Source organism: Eriocheir sinensis, chromosome 20, assembly GCF_024679095.1.
Source record: "Eriocheir sinensis breed Jianghai 21 chromosome 20, ASM2467909v1, whole genome shotgun sequence".
Taxonomy (NCBI): domain Eukaryota; kingdom Metazoa; phylum Arthropoda; class Malacostraca; order Decapoda; family Varunidae; genus Eriocheir; species Eriocheir sinensis.
This window is the reverse complement of record NC_066528.1, coordinates 11,209,746-11,217,245: the sequence shown is the minus strand read 5'-3', so window position 1 is coordinate 11,217,245 and position 7,500 is coordinate 11,209,746.

Genomic DNA, 7,500 nt, shown 5'->3' with positions numbered 1-7,500 from the left:
TGACTCTTACATAAGGGTTTGGACAGTATAGGGATGAGGTAGAGTAAAAAGCCGTGTGCAGGGAGGCCGCAGGAGGGATGGAGGTATGCAGTTAGCAAGTTCAGAAGAGCAGTCAACATGAAAGTATCGATAGAAAATAGAGAGGCAATATTGCAGCAGAATTTGAGAGGGAGAAGACTGTCAGTAAGAGGAGGAGAGTTGATTAGACGAAGAGCATTTGACTCCATTCTGTCAAGGAGAGCTGTGTGAGTGGACCACCACACACATGAGATGCATACTCCATACGAGGGGCGGACAGGCTCCTGTAAATGGATGCAACTGTGGGGAGAAGAAATGACGGAGACGATACAGAACGCCCAACCTCGAGGAACCTGATTTAGTAAGTGATGAATTTCAGTTGAGATTTTGAGTTAAGGAGAGTCGAGGATGTTTAGTGTTGAAGAAGGTGATAGCTGGGGGTTTGTCAAAGAATGAGGGGATAGTTGTTTGGAAGATTGTGTCAGTGGATAGGTGGAGAAACTGTGTTTTTGAGGCGTTGAAGGATACCAGGTTCCTCTTGCCCCAATCGGAAATAGTAAGTCTGAGGCTAAGGGTTCTGTTGCCTCAGCCTTGAATCGCTAAGTTCCTGTAGAGTGGGTCTTCTATTAAAAGAAGTTGAGTAATGCAGAGTGGAGTCATCGGCGTAAGAATGGATAGGACAGTTCGTTTTGGAAAGAGAAAGAGATAATCAATGAACAACAGAAAGAGTGTGAGATAGGACAGAACCTGTGGGACATTACTGTTAATAGCAGAAATGAACACCACTGAGTGTTACCCAGTTTCTCTGATACACTGTTAATGGGTATAGGGGAAGAACAGTAACCGTCTACCACAGCAGAAATAGAACGGTCAGAAAGGAAACTGGAGATAAAGGTACAGAGAGAGGAGAGAAACCATGGGAGGGTAGTTTGGAAAGATTTGTGCAGACCCTATCAAAAAGCTTTTGATATGTCAGCGCAATAGCAAAGGATTTCACCAAACAGCTAAGACAGAATGACCAAGAATCAGTTAGGAAGCAAGGAGATCACCAGTAGAACGCCCTTCAAAACCCATACTTGCGATCAGATAGAAGGTTAGAAGTGGAAGGTGCTTTTGAATCTTCCAGTTAAGGATTGATTCAAAAGATTTAGATAGACAGGAAAGTAAAGCTATAGGACAGTAGTTTGAGGGATTGCAACGGTCACCCTCCTTAGGCTGGGCTTTACAAAAGGCATACTTGCAGCAGGAAGGAAAGGGAGATGTTGATAGGCAGAGTCGAAAGAGTTTGACCAGGCAGGGTGTCAGCACGGAGGCACAGTTTTTAAGGACAAAGGCACTCCATCAGGTCCATAAGCCTTCTGAGAGTTGATGCCAAAGAAGACGAAAACATCATTTGGAAGAATTTTAATAACAGGCATAAAGGAGTCAGAGGGGATGAGTGGGAGAATATGCCCAGAATCGTCCAGGTGGAGTTCTTACAGAAAGTTTGAGCGAAGAGTTCAGCTTTAGAGACAGATGAGACAGCAGATGCTGCCGTCAGGTTGAGAGAAGGAAAGAGGAAGAATGAAATTGGAGGAGATATTTTGGCTAGATGCCAGAAGTCACAGGAAGAATTAGAAAGCAAGATGTTGACATTTTCTATTGATGAAAGAAGTTTTGGTAAGTCGGATAATAGATTTGGTACGATTCCAGGCTGAAATGTAAGTTCAAAGTTAGCGGGTGTTCGAAGGCTCTGAAACCTTTGTGAGCTGCCTCTATCTTTAATAGCAAGAGAACAAGCATAATGATTAAACCAAGGCTTTTTGCATGAGGAGAAGAGAAAGAACGTGGAATGTATGCACTCCATTCCAGAGACAATCACTTCTGTGAAGCGCTGGGCACACACACCAGGTCTCTCTCTCCTGGAAGCAGTAATCATTCCACGCGAAATCGGAAAAATACATCCTCAGGTCGTCCCACCGAGCTGAAGCAAAATGCCAGCATCGCCTCTTCAGTGGGTCCAGAGGATGTACAGGAGCGATAGAACAGGATACAGAAAAATAAGGTTATGATCGAAGGAGCCCAACGTAGAGAACAGTTTGACAGAGTAAGCAGAAGGATTAGAGGTCAGGAACAGGTCTAGAATGTTGGGCCTGTCTCAAGACGGTCCAGGAACACGAGTAGGGTGCTGAACCAACTGTTCTAGGTCGTTGAGGAGGAAGCAAAGTTCAGAAAGCTTATTCCACCAGGCTGGTCAGTGTAAGAGGATGAAAGCCAAAGCTGGTGGTGAACATTGAAATCTCCTAAGATGGGAAATTTCAGCGAAGGAAGTGGAGTCAAGATGTGCTCCACTAGAAGTTCAAATAGTCAAGAATTTTACATAGTTAGTAGAGTTAGGTGAGAGATAAACAGCACAGATGTATTTAGCAATATAATGACAATGAAGTCTTAGCCAGATGGTGAAAATTCAGAAGGTCAAGGTCGTGGGCACGAGAGCAGTGATGTCGTTACGCACGTAGACGCAACATCCAACTTTAGATTGAAATTGAGGATATAGATAGTAGGAGGGAACAGAGTAGAGGTTGCTGTCAGTAGCCTCAGAAACCTGTGTTTTAGGTGAGGGAAGAGAAGGTGAGGTTTAGAGGAAGGAGAGATGCTGTTCCAGAATGAAATTAGAAATTAGTAGTAGTAATAGTAGTAGTAGTAGTAGTAGTAGTAGTAGTAGTTGTTGTTCCAATATGGACTATGAGGCCACAGTGGTGGGAGAGAGTGACATTAGGTGAGTCAGGAGTGACATTTACAGGAAGGGAAGGGGGATCTAGAAGCAATAGATGATAAGGTGTTATGTATAGATTATGTGTTTAGTTGTATTAGTGATATGGTTGGATGCCACGGTCATTAGCGAACAGAGTTGGAGCTAATGAAGCTCCTAGAGCCTCCATGATTATGTGTCAGGAAAATAAAACATGGGTGGAGGTATCTTTATGTAATAGTAGTAGTAGTAGTAGTAGTAGTAGTAGTAGTAGTAGTAGTAGTAAGTAGTAGTAGTAGTAGGAAACGAAAAAGCTAATCAGAAAGAGGGAGAAGGAGGAGGGAGGAGGAGGGAGGAGGACATGAGGGTGGAGGAGGGGAGGAGTACAGAGGAAAGCAAACAGCCAACAGACCTTTGAGTTTATAACTTCAGGCTGTTTCTTATTGCCAAGTTACCATCTACTCTAATCAACGAGTCAGAGACACAGTACAGCAAGGAAGGAGGAGGAGGGAGGAGGAGGAGGAGGAGGAGAATACTATAGGAGGAGGAATACATAGGAATACATGTTATAGTGCTACCACTAGTAATCTACGTGTGGTAGAACAGGACAGAATATATGAAGGCTCCTCTACCTCTCTCACCTCTCCCTCCGGCAGGAAATAGTTAGAAGAGAACATCATGTACCTTTAAGAAAGAAAGGGACATGGAAATTTTACAATGAAAGAGAGAAATAAGAGGACAAAGTGTAGAATTAAATGTGTGTGTGTGTGTGTGTGTGTGTGTGTGTGTGTGTGTGTGTGTGTGTGTGTGTGTGTGTGTGTGTGTGTGTGTGTGTGTGTGTGTGTGTGTGTGTGTGTGTGTGTGTGTGTGTGTGTGTGTGTGTGTGTGTGTGTTTGTGTGTGTGTGTGTGTGTGTGTGTGTGTGTGTGTGTGTGTGTGTGTGTGTGAGTGTGAATTCTTTTAATCCCATATTTTCCTCTCTTTTCTTCCTCCTCTTGAAATTCTACCTATTGATTTCTTCTCCCTCCCTTCTTTCTCTCTCTCTCTCTCTCTCTCTCTCTCTCTCAGAGGCTCCTCAACGAAGCAGTGCGTGTCCGAAACAAAAACGAGTCACGCTACGTCCTCCACCCCGCCCGTGTAAATAGACGCTGCATCACAACAAACCTGTAACCGTGATCCCGCAAGGTACCACCACCTCTATGCTAAAGCCTCTATAGATAACTTAAAAGTCTTAGTTTCTGTCAAAATGCGTAGCCTAAGAAACAAATTTGATGAACTGAGATGTCTTGCTTTAACAGAAAATTTTGACATAATTGCTATAACCGAAACATTTATCGACACCTAGTAATGATTTAAGTTCCGAATACAACATAGATGGCTACAGACTCTTCAACAAAGATCGTGTAAACCAAACCGTAGAGGCGGTGGCGTCGCCCTTTATGTCAAAAAGCTATTTGCAACCCACTGACAAAACACACGGGAAACAGTAACGTTGAACATTTGTGCGTGCGAGTAAACATTGCAAAAAGTCAACTTAAATATATCTGTCACCTACAGACCTCCCGCAATCACTCGATGACGACCTTGGAAATGTACAGCGTCTTAAGGCAGTCACTAATAACAGCGACTCACTGATATTAGGGAACACTTTAACCTCCCCCATATCGACCTGGGCGACACTGTCAGGTACAGAAGGCGAGTCACATAGAATGATCGAATTTCTAGAAGAAAATTATCTAGCCAAATGGTTTCTGAGCCAACTCGACAAATAATATACTCGACCTTGTTATAACAACCCAAGATAACCTAGTCAGTGTCACGGTAGGAGAACACCCTCGGTTCTGCCGCGATCCCATAAAAATTGGTGCGTCGACATTAAAGCTCAATCATCAGTGACTGAAAAAGAAATAAAGTAAGGTGCCCAATTTCAAAAGAGCTAACTTCGTAGAAATCCGACAAAACTAACAGAAATACAACTATCAGATGACGGCAACGTAGAGGAGGCCTGAGTTTGTCTAAACGCAAAATCACTTACTCACTCAGCAGAACACATTCGTCCCCTTGTGCGAGAAGCGAATTAACACTAATAAAGAAGCCACCGTGGTTTAATAGCGAAATTAAACAATCAGTCAATGAAGAAAATTGTTTTACAGGTTAAAAGAAAGAGAACAAAGCACGCCCGAAACATTAGACTTTATAATGATGCCAGGCGACAGCGAGTAAAGACTAGTAGGTCAGGCAAAGCGTAGATACGAAGAAAATATTGCAGCCAACTGTAAAATAATCCGAAATCTTTCTTCAGTTACAAACAACAGAAAGGCGATCAAAAGTGGTATTGGACCTTTAACAAACAGCGACGAATTGCACTGAAGTGACTGACAGCCAACACATTGCAAACCTCTTAAACAATTACTTTTCCTCGGTGTTTAATACTAACAGTCTTCATCTCGCTACCACCAACACCAGTACTATTGTAAATCCTCGAGCATGCATTGCTAATTTTGAAATAACAACCGATGAAGTCCTTAAAGCTCTCCATTCACTTAAAACAAATAAAAGTCCTGGACCTGACAAGTATATCCAACTCTGCTGAAAGAAACAAAAGGCGAAATACTCTCCTCCTCACAATACGTATTCAATATGTCCTTGCGACAAGGCATCGTCCCTTCAGACTGAAGAGGCTAACGTGACACCGATTTTCAAGAAAGGAGACAAAAAAGTACCAGGTAATTTACAGGCCCATTGGTCACTTCGGTTGTAGGTAAGCTACTTGAGGGCATAATTAGAGACAAAATTGTGAATTACCTGAAAGCCACTCATTGATTGGGGACTCACAACATGGCTTCCGAAACAAAAGATCCTGCCTATCAAACCTATTAACCTTTTATAACGACCTCTTCACTGTTTATGACGTAACCAAATCACTGGACGTAGTCTATCTTGATTTCAGAAAGCGTTTGATAAAGTCCCGCATCATAAATTACTTTACAAATTAAAGCAAATAGGTATTGACGGTCAGAGTAAACCAATGGATCGCGAATTGGTTGAGCAACAGACAACAAAGAGTAGTGATCGACGGATTTAACTCAGAGTGGTACCTGCCTGTCACTAGTGGCGTCCCTCAGGCTCGATCCTTGGCCCAGTGCTCTTCATTATTTACATCAACGACGTGGATGTTGGACTCAATAACCGCATTAGTAAATTTGCAGACGACACAAAGATTGGCAACTCGGTTCTCACTGACGAAGACAGGCTAAAGCCTCCAAGAAGGAATTGCACAAAATTTCAGCTTGGTCGGATAGATGGGAGATAACGCTAGCAACGTGAACAAGCTGCCAGGTCCTTCAAGTTGGAACGAGGAATAAGAAGTTCGAATACGAAATGCGCGGCGTTAAACTCAAAAGCGTTCAATGCGTCAAAGACTTGGGGGTCAAAATCGCGTCAAACCTCAAATTCTCACAGCAATGCATCGATGCAGCAAATAAGGCGAACAGAATGTTGGGCTTCATTAAAAGAAACTTTGTATTCAAGAATAAAGATACAATACTCCGCTCTACAACAGTTTAGTCGAACCCCACTTGGAATATGTGGTACAGTTTTGGTCTCCCCACCATGCAAAGGATATTGCTAAGAGTAGAAGGTGTTCAGCGTCGGGCAACGAAAATGATCCCTTCCTTCGCAACAAATCTTACGAAAGGCTTTCTACCCGCGCATGTTCTCTCTTGAAACGTCGCCTCCGAGGAAAACTGATCGAATGTTTTAAAATGCTAATGGTTTCACGAATGTAGACAGATCAACATTGTTTATGATCGATGACACTTTGCGCACGAGGAACAATGGCGTAAAACTCAGATGTAGACAAGTAAATTCAGACTGCACAAATTTTCTTCCACCAACGTTATAGTGCGAGAATGGAATAAGCTACCGTCAGTGGTCCAGTATAACACGATTGACTCCTTCAAAATAAGCTCGACCGTCACTTCCTTCAACCCAATATATCAACTAGAGTAGAAATGCAACGTTTTGGGTCTTCTGATTAATGTAAAATCACTTGGTTTGTTTGGACAGACCACCAAGTCTGGACCATGGGGTCTGTGGTCTGATTTTCATGTAAATATATGTAATCTCTCTCTCTCTCTCTCTCTCTCTCTCTCTCTCTCTCTCTCTCTCTCTCTCTCTCTCTCTCTCTCTCTCTCTCTCTCTCTCTCTCTCTCTCTCTCTCTCTTTCTCTCTCTCTCTCTCTCTCTCTCTCTCTCTCTCTCTCTCTCTCTCTCTCTCTCTCTCTCTCTCTCTCTCTCTCTCTCTCTCACCTAATTCTCCTCTCTCTCTCTCTCTCTCTCTCTCTGCCTAATTTCAAAGGAGCAAGTTTCGTCGAAATCCGACAAAAGTAACAGAAATACAACCGTCAGATATGATAGCAATGTAGAGCAGCCCATGGCCAGGCTCTAATAATCAATTACTTGAGCGCACTCAGCAGAACACATTTGTCTCGTTTTGCGAGAAGCGAAATAACCTCTAATAAAACTCCACCTTGGTTCAACAGCGAAACTAAACATTCAGTTAAGGAGAGAAATGTCTTACAGGCTAAAGAAAAGAGCCATGAAACAAGCCCGAAAGCATCAGACCATCATGAAGCGAGTAAAAAGATTAGCATGTCAGGCAAAGCGTAGATATGGAGAAAACATTGTTACGTAGTCTCTCTTCCTTCCTTTCCTCCCTTCTCTTACTACTAATACTGATAGCCCTCTCCTC